The sequence below is a fragment of the Schistosoma haematobium genome, chromosome ZW, assembly GCF_000699445.3.
Source record: "Schistosoma haematobium chromosome ZW, whole genome shotgun sequence".
Classification (NCBI taxonomy): Eukaryota; Metazoa; Platyhelminthes; class Trematoda; order Strigeidida; family Schistosomatidae; genus Schistosoma; species Schistosoma haematobium.
Window position 1 is genome coordinate 86,790,436 of NC_067195.1, and position 15,571 is coordinate 86,806,006.

A 15,571-nucleotide genomic window follows, 5' to 3' on the forward strand; every position below is an offset into this window, starting at 1 on the left:
AGGATAGAAGGATTGTAAAGATATCACAGTTGAATTCATGAATTGATCTAAACTAAACCATCATTTGAAAACCTATAAGCATTGAATGACCGTTTCGTCCTAGTATAGGACTCCTCAGCAGTGTGTATTCACGATCCCGCAGGCGGGACTCGAACCCAGAACTTTCAGTCTTGATCACGAACGCTTAACCTTTTAGTTGCATTTTAAATTAAGCGTAAACGTTATAATCTCGGAGATTGAAATAAAAGTAATTTCAATATTCTATCCAGTTAACTGGTGTTAGCTTCTTTTAGGAAATTCTTAGTATAAATATTATTACAGAATGAATGAGGTTTTAAAAAGCCCAATTTTTAACATAATTTGTTTTAGGTTTTGAACCAATTTGCCAGGCGAAATGTTGGAATTACTGAAATTCCAGACTCTTTTCCAGCTCATTTTAAATAGAATTTTCATAAGCAAAGATGGATGGGGGCTAGCAGTAGAATCCAGGACGCGTGTTTCGTCCTATTTGTGACTCACCAGCTGGATGTACCTTTATCCCATGATTGATGTTCACTCTGGGACTCGAACCCAGCACCTTCCGCTTCAAACGCCATCGTGTTATCCACCTAGCTGCTGAGTCTTGATAACCACTTGCTTGTGCAATGGGGTGAAATTTAAATTCACAATGGGAAGATCCAAGCAAACAATACCAAGTGAATTTAGGATTTCTACTTGAAACTCAATTTTTGTCAAAGCAATTGTTCAAATTTAAACAAATGTTTACATATGTTGCATTCGACTTTGGAAACCTTCAGAGTTCGGATCCTAATTTAAACTATCATGCATAGAATATAATTATGAACAATATTAAATGTTTATTATTTATTAGGGTTTGATCTGTCTGTCGAAGCGTAGTTATAAACTGAACAGAGTGATAGCATGAAATGAAATTTGAATAGGTAAGATACACGGTCTATGTTGTAAATATCCCAGATTATTTAAGAGTTGCGTAGAATAAAGTTATTCTTACATCATAATAAATAACGATTCTGGTAGAAGTTGATGAATATTAGTGCAGTAGCTAGTTAAAAATGCACTGGAGATTTATGAAGTTGTTTTAGTGGTTATATGTAATAAATACAGCTTCTATCAAATCCCTGCTCTTTAAAAGGATGTAAACTTATCCTATTTAGGTTAGAGAGTCTGTGTGTATTCCTCATTTTGAAGCCGATAAAAATCAGAGGATAAGTAATAACAGCCAAGAGAGTTCAAATATCTACCACGCTGTATTGATCTGACTTTACATAAATCTAACTTCAGGATTTTCAAGTCAGTGTGAAAAATTTAGTCTACTGTGTAGGAATCCGATGATTTAGGTTTTAGATGTTGTTGATATCTGCGTTAAGTTTTGATTCGAGATTGTGTGATTGTTTTTTTTTTTGGGGGGGGGGTAAATATTACTGAAGATTGTCTAAATAGAGTAAAACAGTTGTCCAACGCTCTCTGATTTCCAACATTTCACGCCTAATTGATATCGATATCCACTGACATTGGACTTTATGTCACTTGGTTACACGATCAGAAGTTATTCAAACTATTAATAACCTCTTGAATTATTACAACTAAGGATGTTAGCCAGTTAGCAAATCACATTCAACACTAAATTTGTCTGATCATTGTTGTATGTGAATTGCACTGAAAATATGCGAAAAACTATACACAAACTGTGGTAGTAGAAAAGTTATTGACATAATATCATTTACATCAATTATTATTCCTTTTGAAATACTTTCAATTTGTGACAGTACATTTCACCTATCCTCATTTCTGTTGATGAAGATATTCTTTGATACTCTCGAAATCTTCAGTTGACTCATTTCCTCCTGAATTCACTTCATCAATAATTATCTGGACAGTGAATAAATGATTAGAAAGCACAATAGACCACACGTACTCTGTTACCTAAATAATTCAATTGTGCAAAAGTCAACTTTGTTATCTTCAGTGCGTGCGAGAACCAAGGTCCTGTATTCGAGTGCTGAATATGGGGTCTTAGGTGCGCGCTGTTGAGAAGTCCCATACTAAGCTGAAACAGCCATCCAGTGCTTCCAGATTTTCAATGATGGTCTAACATCCATCGATTCATGACCTCAATCAAAAACTTAATATTCTCCACAGACCCATACTGACAAAATATTTTTAGTATTTTCTCGGTTGTTAAAGACTTTTACAAAGAATTATTGAAGTTTACTAATGAAAACGTTCAAACTTTATTCATTAGTGTACGATTATATGTAACTAATTTACTTAATTCTATGTTGGATGGTTTCTCTCTCATATGTCTGACATGATAGAATTTACAACTAAAATAACTTTTTCGGGAATCTGATCACAAATTGAGACCACTTCATGAAACATATATATAAATACATATTTACATTTCTTATTTATGCCTATCACCTCGTAGAGCATAGGCCACCAACCACGATTATTCAACGAACTCTGTCCTCGCCTGTACTTTTCAGTTGTTTACAACTGGTATTTACTCTTAAGATGTCTACCTTTGAATTCCTAGTATGATGCATTCTTTGATTTTCTTTTTTTCTTTTTCCGTTCACGATTCCAAGTTAGTACTTGCCTCGTGATACAATTTCATGATTTCCTCTTCAGCTGGAAGTTGATTTGTTCTCTCCCACAGTAAGCGATTGCTGATGGTATCCGGTCAACAACGGACATTGAGTATCTTGTGTAGACAATTGTTTATAAATACCTATATTTAGATGATGATTGTAGTAGTTCTCCAAGTTTCAGCTCTGTACAGTAGAACTGTCCTGATGTTCATATTGAATATCCTCACTTTAATATTGGTTGATGGTTGTTTTGAGTTCCATATGTTATTCGACTGTAAGAATGCTGCCCTTACATTGCCAGTCCTTGCCTTTACGTCTGCATCAGATCCTTCTTGTTCCGTTCAGTACAGTAAAATTGTTTATAAAGGAGAATATTACTTCTCAAATCTATATTCACCCATTATTTTAAAACCATACATTTTACTGATAAATATCTAATCATTCATATCATTCCATTATTATCCATATATCATAGGATTCTTTTAGAAACTTCACTGTTAACACATTAGATTATGAAGCTTCTTATACATATTCATATCAAATAAACAAAAGTATAAGTATCATGCGTCATTTGCTATTTACCATCACAATTAAAATCAAAATCAAACAAATAACCATATTTTTAATTGTTGAGATCATGAGTCAATGGAGAACCTGGAAGCATTGGACGATCGTTTCGTCCCATTGTGGGACTTCTCAAAAGTGCACATCCATGATGCCGCCTCACGAGATTCGATCGGTCTCACGCGCAATCGCTTAACCTTTAGACCACTGAGCCAGTCGGTATCCAACGGTGTTAATGTCTAAATTCAACTGATTCATGAAATTCAGCGATACATCCACCATTGTCTTCAGTGAGTTACTATCTTACAATAGAACCGGTTGAACTCCCACAATAAGACGAAACGGCTATCCGGTGCTTCCAAGTTTTCTATGGTAGTCTAGCTTCAAGGAACTCATGAGCTCAATTATTAAAATTATTATAATATCCACGAAACCCCATCTTAAACAGCTATATGTTTTTTTTAAAGAGAGTTCATTAACTTGACATCATCATCATCATCATCATTATCACCTTGTCTTCATCGAATCTATATAACACTATGTTGTGTGATATCAACTGCTTTTTGTTTGTTTGTTTGTTTACAATTAACAGTGTTGTGTACTTTATTCACAAATAATAACAAAACAACAACAACTGTGGATTTTATTCCTTATTTCATAATCGTTTCAAATAAGTGTGAACATGGACTCATCACTTTTGTAAATTCATTTGTGGGTGTATACATGTGAGTGTGTGTGCATGTAAGTATCACTATTCATGTTTAATAGGATATCAACATTCAGTATGATATCTGTTGTTCACAATAATAATGGTAATGGTAATAATAGTGTACAAAGATGTGAAGTGTATATATTGTCATATATGACTGTCTTAACCATTGACATTACTATAATATTCACAAAAGCCCTTCTGATATGAATCAACATATGTTCACTAGTGACTGGTTTCAAAAGGGTTTCCTGGAGTTCTAATGAGAAGCAGTGAGCAGTGCAGTTCAACCTAGTCTGCTATAGGGTCGCAACTCATTGAAGACATTGGTTGATATGTCGCTGAATTTAGTGAATCAGTTGAATTTAGACATTAACACCGTTGGATACCGACTGGCTCAGTGGTCTAAAGGTTAAGCGATTGCGCGTGAGACCGATCGAATCTCGTGAGGCGGCATCATGGATGCGCACTTTTGAGAAGTCCCACAATGGGACGAAACGATCGTCCAATGCTTCCAGGTTCTTCACGGTGATCTAGCTCCAATTGATTCATGATCTCAACCATTGAAATAGAAAATTGTATTATTAGGAATCATATAAATAGTTTTGTTAACTGAACTAACAATGTAACAATAGAACTATGTAAGAACATTTATTTAAGTAGTATATGAAGATTGAAAATATTTGAACTTTGTTAATTTGTCACTTGCTCAACTATTTGAGTATAAATACTGGTTTTCTAATTTAGGAATTCTCTTTATAATAATGTATACTTACTAGTTTATCTAAAATGGAACCAAATATCTTGAATCTGATGATAGATGAGACAGTGATTTATTTTCGTCGAAATGATTCTTCCATCATAAACACACATTCACTGAAGACTACGATTATGAAACTCTTTAATTGTATGTAATCATTTGCATATCAGTAATCGAACCAAGGACCATGAAGCAGTTGAGATGACCACGTCATTTACAGAAAATTGATATGACATCCTATAGTTAATATGTTCATTCATGTTCAGTATGACATTATTTGAATACTACCAAATGAGTGACGTTGGTGATATAAGCTCTTAGTTGTCAATTCAATTGTCTGTTGGAAAATTTTTTGGCTGCTTAATCTGATTGGCCTTTTTTAGCAAGGTTTTTGCTACGGGATGGGGTTGCCAAACTCATACCTAACCCTCCTCCTTTACCTGGGCTTGGAAACGATAGTAACTCCAGAAGAGCTACAGTCCTCCTGTACGGAGTTCAAACTTGGAGAACTACTGGAACTATCGTCAAAAAGGTAAAAGTATTTATCAATAGTTGTCTACGCAAGATACTCAACAGCCATTGGTTGGATACCAGCAATAGTCTTCTGTGAGAGAGAATAAACCAGCTTACAGATGAAGAGGAAATTAGAAAGGACGATGGAAGTGGATAGGATATACATTGTAGCATATCATGAAACTGTATCACAAGGCAAGCCCTAACTTGAAATCCTGAGGAGAAACGGGAGAGATGAATGCAAAAGAACATGGTGCTTCGAGAATTGAAAGCAAACATGAAAATCATGGATAGTAACCGGAAACAACTGGAAAGGATTGTTTAGGACGGTGTTGGATAGAGCGTGCTTGTCAGTAGCCTATGCTCCTATATGAGGAGTAATAGGCGTAAGTAAGTAAGTAAGTAAGTAAGTAAGTAAGTAAGTAAGTAAGTAAGTAAGTAAGTAAGTAAGCAAGTAAGTGTGTGACGCTGCGTTTTATAAACTGAAGTCCATTTTTAGTTCGGAATTGCTGTTGACACACTACGATCCAGCCATGCCGATCATCGTAGCGGCAGACTCTTCACCGCATGGCCTAGGCGCTGTTATATCACATTAGTTTCCGGAACAGACAATGTTTGAAAAGCAATCCACTTACGAAGTGGGATGTCCTGTATTTGCCTGTGACTACAGACCAATTTATTGTCCATGGACGGAAGCGCGAGTGGTCAAAAGAGTTGGCCGAGTCATGTACGAAGTTGAGGTAGGCAGAGACAGGTGGCAACGCCATGGGAATCAGTTACGCAAACGGTTAGCCCAAGAGCGTCCGTCAACCGAAGCAAATATTCCCATTGACATCCTACTAGACACATTCAACTTACCGGCAACTTCACCACAAGAAAATCCTCAACAACAATGTGTAACACGTTCCAGACGGTGGCCTCTCCGATAGCGGCGAGTAACAGTCAAGATGCAGGTTGACCCCAGGAACGTACGCTATTAAAAAGGGGAGGAGTGTTGGGGACGTTAGAAAACTAATCAAATATTATATAATAGTTACATCAACTGAGTTCAAATCTATTCTTCCACACTAGATACCATTCAGATTAGATAGTCTTGTTCACATTTCAGTTGTAAATTAATGAAACAACTTGACTTTTATTTAATTATTTGTGTTGATTAGATTGTTTACACCCATGTTTTGACTAATGTATAAAAGATATTTGTTATTTTTTTAAAAGTTTTTAAATCATAAACCTACCTTAATTAGACAATGATTGAATACTAGAATGCACTGGGTGGACATTTCGTTGAATTGTGTAACTTCTTAGTAATACTTATTCACTGTCCAAGATCAGATAATCAAACTTCAGAGCTTCGATATAGTATATGAATGTTTAGTCTCTAAACTACTGAGACATTATTGAATGAGATTAATCATTGGTAATGTGGAATATTAAGTCTTTAGTTCAATTCCAAAGTGAGATTATCTTGAATGAATACTATTCAGAAATCACATCCTTGAATGAAATGTTCACCTAGTACTTTCAGATGATTGAAAATAGAATTATGTCATCTATTAGCCAAAACACAAATATATAAATGTAAACCATTGAATAAACACAATAATTAGGTGTGATTTATAACTAGTCAATGATTCATTTGTAATTGGAAAGGTAAACAATTTGAATTGTATATATATATATACATAGTTAACACTAATTCAACTTGATCTGTTCATGATCATGAATGAAGTGTGAACTACAATCTAAATGAATGATCTATTATTATACTTATAGTTTATCAGTAATAGAATGTGTAAATCATACATTGACATAATTATCACAATATTATTATGATGATGATTTATCATAATTATCTTTATTGTATGTTTACTTCATCTTTATTGGAATGTTATCAATGATGGGGGGGGGAAAGGGGAACAATGAAACAATTACTTCAATTCATTCATTCATTCAAATGATACTTCAATAGAGGTTGTATAGGATGAAATCGAATACAGTAATTAATATTGATTATATTGGAAAGTCATTTTGTTTTCTTTTTCTTTTTCTTTGATGATAACAGATAATAGACATGCACACACACACACACATACACATGAATATGCACATAAATATGTTTACATATTATCGATTTTATAAAGAAAATCATGAATTCTTTAAAGCCTATACTGATCATCATAGTAATACAAGTAATTCACAGTTTATTTAAGCTTTTTATTACTATTGATATTATGAATGTCACTTTTCAGTTGATCATCACTTTTCACTCATATTATTGTAAGAAATGATAGATTGTGACTAGCAATGGAATTCAGGACATGTGTATCGTTTTATTTGGAATTCGTCAGCTATATGTATTTGCATCTCAAAGTTGGTGTTTACCCTGAGACTCGAACCCAGTATCAGTCAGTCAGTAACAACGTAGAACTTCGTACGTACGTACATCAGTTCCACTTGCCACACCACATTAGCACAGAGATACAGTTGTCGACTCAAATCCCTTAGTGGGAGAGGTAGTAAGAGTATAAGCAGTAATCGGAAACATTAGGGCTTGTAGATGTTATTTAAAGAGTATAATCCAGTGAAATAAATTTGGAAAAAAAGGGACATGAAGAATTCAGAAAATTAGAATTTAGGAGAACACAAAAAGTGGATGCACCTGCGCCATTGCAAACGATTTTCAGTCATGTCATTCAGGGTCTGTAACCATCGGTTGCTATCATCTCGTGGTCCCCAACCAGGTAGTCTACACCTACCAACATGACTCCGTCCACTTGTCAGTAACTTCATGGACTTGTGCCATGCTTTGGTCTGACCGCCCCTAGCTTTCTTCCATTCTACTCCTATACCACTGAACATAGCACGTCGAGGTAGTCGGTCGTTGGGCATACGCAACACGTGTCCCAGTCATCTCAACTGATGAAGTTTCACTACTTCATCAATTGATTTGCCATCCTTACCTAGTACCCGTTTCCTAACAATTGCATTACTTATTCGATGATTCCAGGATTTACGAGCAATGTTTCGAAGACACCTATGATCGAATACTAGTAACCTACGAATATCCTCCACTCTTACCGGCCATGCTTCACTGCTGCGCAGTAAACACGTAATTTTGTTGACAGACGGATATCTCGCCTACGCCATAAATGACGCGAGTTGGCAAAAGCTAGTCGAGCCATCTGTAGCCATGCTGAGATTTCGTCACACACCAGACCACAAGAACTGATGAGACTTTCAAGATAAGTGAAGTGGTCGACACGCTCAACCACTTCACTCCCTATCATTAGTTCGGGTGTCAGTGCAACCCAATCCTGACTCTGTATTTTGTCAGCATCTTCACCAAATAGAACTATGTCATCGGCATATTCTAGGTCTGAAAGTGAATCTCCTGGTAGGAGTTCAACCTCTGCAAATTTAGATGAGGAAAGTGTTATCTCTAAAAGCAGGTCAATGATAAAGTTAAACAAGAATGGAGAGAGTTGACAACCCTGACGATCACCACTTAAGGTAATCAATTCTGATGACAGTTTGCCATAAGCTCTCACTAGACCAGTTCAGTTGCGTTCGAGTAGAGAGAATTTACAAGGTTAGTGTACTTCTTTGGTACTCCTTTCAGTGACAAACACTGCCATAGAACCTTACGATCGACAGAGTCGAATGCCGCCTTAAGGTCGAGAAATACTACGATTGTGGGGCGTCTGAACGTGTGTCTGTGTTCTAGAACCTGGCGTAGTGTGAATATGTGGTCTATACAGCCACGTCCAGGTCGAAAACCAGCCTGGCTTTCTCCAATCTACTCTTCACGAGCTTTGGTTAGGCGTCGAAGTATTGTTCACTTCAAATGTCTTCACGTTATCCAGTTAGCTATTTTGTCCTGATATTCACTTGTTTACGCAATGGGGTGAAGTTTAAATTCACTCGGTATTGTTTACTTGAATATTCCTATTGATATTTAGCACTGTAACTGATACGTCTTTTATTGGCATATGTGTATACTATGCAGATTGCCTCGATATTGCCTTAAGCCATATGCATTATAAGCAAAGATGGATAATGGCTAGCAATGCAATCCAAGACACGTATTTCATTCTATTTAAAACTTGCAAGCAAGATGTATCTTCATCTCAGAGTTGATGTTTACTCTGAGACTCGAACCCAGTACTGTTCACTTCAAATGATATCGACTTATCCATTTAGTTACTGAGTCTCGATGCTATGGGTTGAGATTTAAATTCATATGGTATTGTTTACTTGAGTCCCAGAGTGAACATCAGCTCTAAGATTTAGGTACATACAGCAGAAGAGTATCGAAATAGAACAAAACGATCGTCTTGGATTCTACTGCTAGTCACCATCTATCTTTAGTTATAATGTTTATGACTTAACGCAATACGCACAGTATGCACATATGCCAATAAAAGACTGATTAGTCGCAGTCCTAAACATCAATTGGAAGATTCAAGTAAACACTGATGCTATTGTATGTTCTGTTTATTCTTCATGTAATTATTGAAGGAAGAATTTTCCCTTACATATGTACAGACACGTTGACCACCATAGATTCCTTAAATGTTGAGGTTCGTCACTAAACTACATGTAATTTGTAGTGATAGTATCGTTCTCTTAATAAGTAATTGTTTGGAACTTCTATTTCACTCATATTTAGACCGTGTGGTTGGATATTTCAGTAAATTTAACACTTATGCCTACAAAGTGACATTTACGCTGTCCTTGCTTTTAGTATACGTATTGATATTATCAGTATGGGGTTGTGGAGAGTGTTAACTTTTTGATCGAGATCATGAATTAATGGATGTCAGACCACCACTGAAAACCTGCGTCTACGATTCCGCATTCGGGACTCGAACCCAGGACCTATCGGTCTCGTGCCCGAACGCTGGCATCCAACAGTGTTAATGTTTAATTTCAATCAATCCACAAAATTACACGGACATCTTCCACTGTCTGAGATAGATACATGTCTCCACCCAACACGGATTAGCTCCGAAGGTTCTAAGTTCGTGTCCCACGTGTAGTATCTCGAGTGCACACTTCTAAGGAGGAGTCTTCTACTAGGACGAAACGGTCATCAATGATGGTCTAACATTGATTCATTCATCATCTCAGTTAAAAACTCAACAATTTCCACAACTTCATACTGATGTTTTCTTAAGTCTATAAATGTCTTTTTTTGATCTATTTGTAAGAACGTAAGTAAATTGTCTTCTTTCGAATTTATTTTCGTCAAGTGTTATTGTTGATAATGAAGTTCACAAAGGATTTAGTAATAAGTATAATCATGATGAAGATGATGATGAGGACTATTATTATGAAGAATATGAAGATGATAATGACTGAGATGGTGATAAACAGATAAATGAAATTTTAAGTCGAATAATAAGCGACTGCTGATGGTATCCAGTCAACAACGGACATTGAGTATCTTGTGTAGACAATTGTTTATAAATACCTATATTTAGATGATGATTGTAGTAGTTCTCCAAGTTTCAGCTCTGTACAGTAGAACTGTCCTGATGTTCATATTGAATATCCTCACTTTAATATTGGTTGATGGTTGTTTTGAGTTCCATATGTTATTCGACTGTAAGAATGCTGCCCTTACATTGCCAGTCCTTGCCTTTACGTCTGCATCGGATCTTCATTGTTCGTCAATGATGTTGTCCAGGTACGTGAAAATTTCCATGTCATACAGAGTTTCCTCATCGGATGTGCTTGGGTCAGTGTTCTTCGTATTGTATTTGAGGATCTTAGTTTTGCCCTTGTATGTGTTGAGGCTCATTGATGCAGAGGTTTCTGTCACACTGGTTGTCTTGAACTGCATTTGTTCGTGTGTATGGAATAGAAGAGCAAGGCCATCTGCAACGTCCAAATAGTCCAATTGCATGCAAGTTGTCTATTGTATTCCGTTGGAATATAACAGTTCATAATTCAGTGCATTACAATAAACAATTTATTCAAATCGATGGAGCGCTATTAAGTCTATTGCGATTGCTTTCATCTTCTGAGCACATGATAATATTGATTCTGGCTTCCTTCAAAACAGTGATCGCATTGAATAAATTATAATGAGTGATGGTTCTAGGCTTTTAATCAATAGTTTGTAGATTTAAAATCCATTTTACTTTCATTCCATCTTGACAGCCAGTTCATTCCACTAGCTCTTTCCGTATACTTCAGTCACAAATATGAAAGACTACTTTTAAAAGTGGCCGATACTTATATGTCAATAGTTGAGAATAGGTTATATCACTTCAAGGTTTTATCTGAAGGATTTGCTGAAAGACTCTTAATCTATTTGGAACACCACTAATAAAGTTAAATACAAATCGCTTACCATTTCGTTTAAAGAGAAATTAGATAAATCTTGGAGATGAACTGTGTGAGAAAGATAGAGTTAAGAGTAAATCTAAGATATTTAAGCTTCTTGTTATGACGCGTGATTTCTGACATCTGATACTGATACGCAACCTGCTACGCTCTAACCCTCCTCTTAAAATGACTACTTGAGCGAGAATGTAAGAATGGAAGAGAGTCTATTGGATTGCCGAAAAATATGCATGAATACTCATTTATATATGCATGCTTTTACTTCTTGGAAAATCAATCCATTTCTTAACCAATAATATGTACCTGTCCTTCAGGTCATTTCTGTTTGTCATCAAGTGACCTACTCGCTTGTCCACTCTTTACCGGTTCACTGAATCACCTTTACAGTTGATAATATACCTCAGCTAGAATAATAGAGAACGTTTTGGAAAGTCATACCTTCCTTTCTTCCTCCTTCCATAAGGCGCAATTTATTCTTTTTTTGCTAATAAATATCATAGACATTCTACATCTAACTAGACTGTTCCTTTCTTATGGCTCTTGGTAAATAAACAACATTGTTACCCATAAATAAATAAAGTACCACTGATAATTGTCATTGAATTCCCAGCTTTACGAACAACAGTTACAATGGTATAAATATTAAAGTTCCTTTAGAAGTTAACTACTGAAACTTATATAAGTAGCATATATATTTTATAAGAATTTTATATGACACTTTGCTGAACTAATCTTTCTTATTTGAAGAAATATCTAACGTATCAAGAACAAAAATAACTCTGGTTTCATTCCTTGCAAAAGTAAACCTTACTATTTAATCAAGAACACAGAGTAACGCTAACAATGTGTCTTTGATCTATATTTCAATTTATTTTATTTATTTATTTTAACACATATATATTGGTACAAGGAGGCACCAAATTGATATGTGCCACATAAATCTCATTTGATATGTGTAAAAGCTGTGATACTGCCCTGGTGCCCAGAGCAAAGTAGATGGTTTCCTCATAGGGCCACACCCAAAACCTTTGACCTGAAGGTCTGATCCATAAGGCAGTGAAGCAACGTCAGGAGATGCAGTCACATGGGAGCCGGTGACCAACGATTGGTTCCTACGCCATTTATTCCCTCAGGATACTGGAGCCCATGTGCACCATTGGTTTGGAATCAGGGTTTTCCAACTCCCCTAGGTGGACTCTCCGTGTCCACCAACCCGGTTTCAGAGCCGGACATTCGCTTTTCGTCCTCTCTATTTCGTAACAAACAGTAATGCCGTGGAAAGTCAGTGAGTAGGACTTCTCTGGTGGAGGCTATATACGGGTGGCCATGTGAGAGCATTTCGAGAGGGAGAGGAAACTCTCCCCACTCTCGGCCGTACCAGGGCATTTGGGGGCAGTATGCCTGGTAATCTATCACTAATAATAAGACAATGAATTATTATGGTAAATTTTTATTCGAATACTTGATTAAAGGGAATTCCTCAACTCGAATCACCAGGTGAAGGCTAGGTATCATCCATGAAGCTTGAACATCCTGGGTTTATTCACTGGTGTTATAGTTCACCTTGAAGAAGTCCACTATTTTTATTTAAAAATTCATACTGATAGTGTCTATCCGTCAATCTTGTTTTATGATCAACTTTGGGGGTGTTTGTAGTGTCAGTTATTATGCCAAGCCCATATACCTTATTCGAGCTTTCGGACATCCCATTTTATTCATTCTACTCGAGCCATACTTTGACCTTGTTATTTATTCGCTTATCAATCTAGACTGTTTTTATATGAGCGTATATGTGTGTGCCCTTCTTATCCTATTAATCACATGTCTGTAGCTTTATTTTGTCTGACTATAAATATTGAGTAACGCTTGACTAAAATGGAGTTGGCTTCCCAGCCATCCTCCCTACGTGTCATTGTGCTCTGCTCTGTTTCATATACGAAATATATGTATTCTCAAGTCAATTCTCGTTATTCGACTTATTTAATTCCGTTATTGGATAACGCGATTTAAGTCGACGATGATATACGAGAATCAGCGATAGCAAACATTTATACGATCTTGGAGTCAGATCCACGAGCCACCAAATGTTCATCATTGTTTTCTGGTAATATTGAGTTGTCTGAGCTGAATGGTTTCATCAAGGTATTTTCTGCCCTTCTATACAACATTATGAGCGCCTACTTTAAGTTGAAATGAAATTTCGTATTATTTCACACGCGTTATGTCAATCCATTTGGATGACCTCTTTTATGACTAGTTTTCTTAACAGATTTTAGTAACTTCAGGTACACTTGCAAACTTTTGTTCAATCAATCTCTAACATCATAACTTTCAAGCATGAATTGGTAAATTGAATCTATGTTAATGTGTTTTTCTATCGGAGAATTTTCTCAATGACATCTGTCTAGAAGTACCTTGGGATTCTTTCAATTTCTTCGATCCAGAATTCTGAAACCTGTGTCTGATAAGGTACATTGTCTCTTCATTACTATCCTATGTTTGTATATAAGTAGATGAATAGAGAAAATATATTATTCAATATAGTGCTTCTAGATGTTGTTACTTTATTGTTATATATTTATATTAATGTCAAACATAAATCAATCCAAGGAATTGAGCCACCGTCCACCGTTGTCTTTAGTGAGTTACTATCTCAAAACAGACTTGGTTAAACTCCAGTGATCAAGCGCGAGACCGATAGGTCTTGGGTTTAAATCCTGCGGGCGGGATCGTGGACGCTCAATGCTGAGGAGTTCCATACTAGGACGAAACAACCGTCCAGTGCTTCCAGTTTTTTTCATGGTTGTCAAGCTTTAATTAACTTATGAATTTAACTATTAAATTAATATATTATTCAAAAAATCTCCTTTCTGATAATGTTGTTATATTTTCAAGGAAATAATGCGAATATCTATAACTTATCAAATATGAAGCTTAATAATATAGAAACAGAAGCCTCATCACTAGGACTCAAATTTCATATACGGAAAACAAATACTAACAGGATTGATACAGAAGCTTAATTCGAAAATCTGTTCGACCAGTTAAAAGATTTGCAACCAATAAATGAGGAAAAGAACGGATGGTCCGAATCAAAGTTAGTTGATATTGCTTACCAATACTTCGTATCATCGACATCAAAGTCGAATATTCCATTCAAAGAACATCTGACAGCCCTAAGAAACATCAAACAAAATAATGAGGTTCAGGTGTCGTCCTTATGAATACAGCTGAAGTCAATTCTAGACGATCGACTGAGGTTCAAGGTAGATAAATCAAAAACAGATTTAACTGATTCAACAGTAAAACGAATCACAGGCATGCTTAGAGAACTTCTAAGAAGCAAATTATTGCTTATTCTACGTAAAATGATCTAAAACCACATGTATCACGTCTATCTCATATGTATGGTTTATCAAAAGTTCACAAACACGACGTTCTCCTTAAACCTATCCTATCAATGATCAATTCACCGTATCACAAAGATGCACTCTGGCTAGCAGAAAAACTAGAACCGGTCCGTCGGAGATTAGCAACATATACGTTAAAAAATTCAATTCAATTTGTTGATAGACTAAATCGTACAAATGTTGCCAATAAGTTCATGGTTTCTTTTAATGTAACATCCTTGTTCACGAATATACCACTATTGGTAAAAACTATTGATATAATTTGTCAGAATTATGATCTCCTACTTTTATCAGCCCCAGAATCCGAAAAATCTACTATTAATGTGCATAACAGACGTTCATTTCCAGTTTAATAACACCATATATCGTCAGATCGATGACGTAGCAATGGGAAGTCCACTTGGTTCAATTATGGCAGATATTTTTTATGGGTTATCTTGAAATTACGGTGCTTAAACAGGAGATTAGCGAAACGACGGAATACTCCAGATATTTTGATGACACGTTTATCGTCTGTAACAAAAAAGACAGCATACAATCCGCCTGGTAAAACTCTTCAATAATGCTCATCTTAACATACAACTTGCTATAGAACACGAACAGAATGACATGTTCCACTTTCTTGATGTTACCATGAAATGTAGTGGAG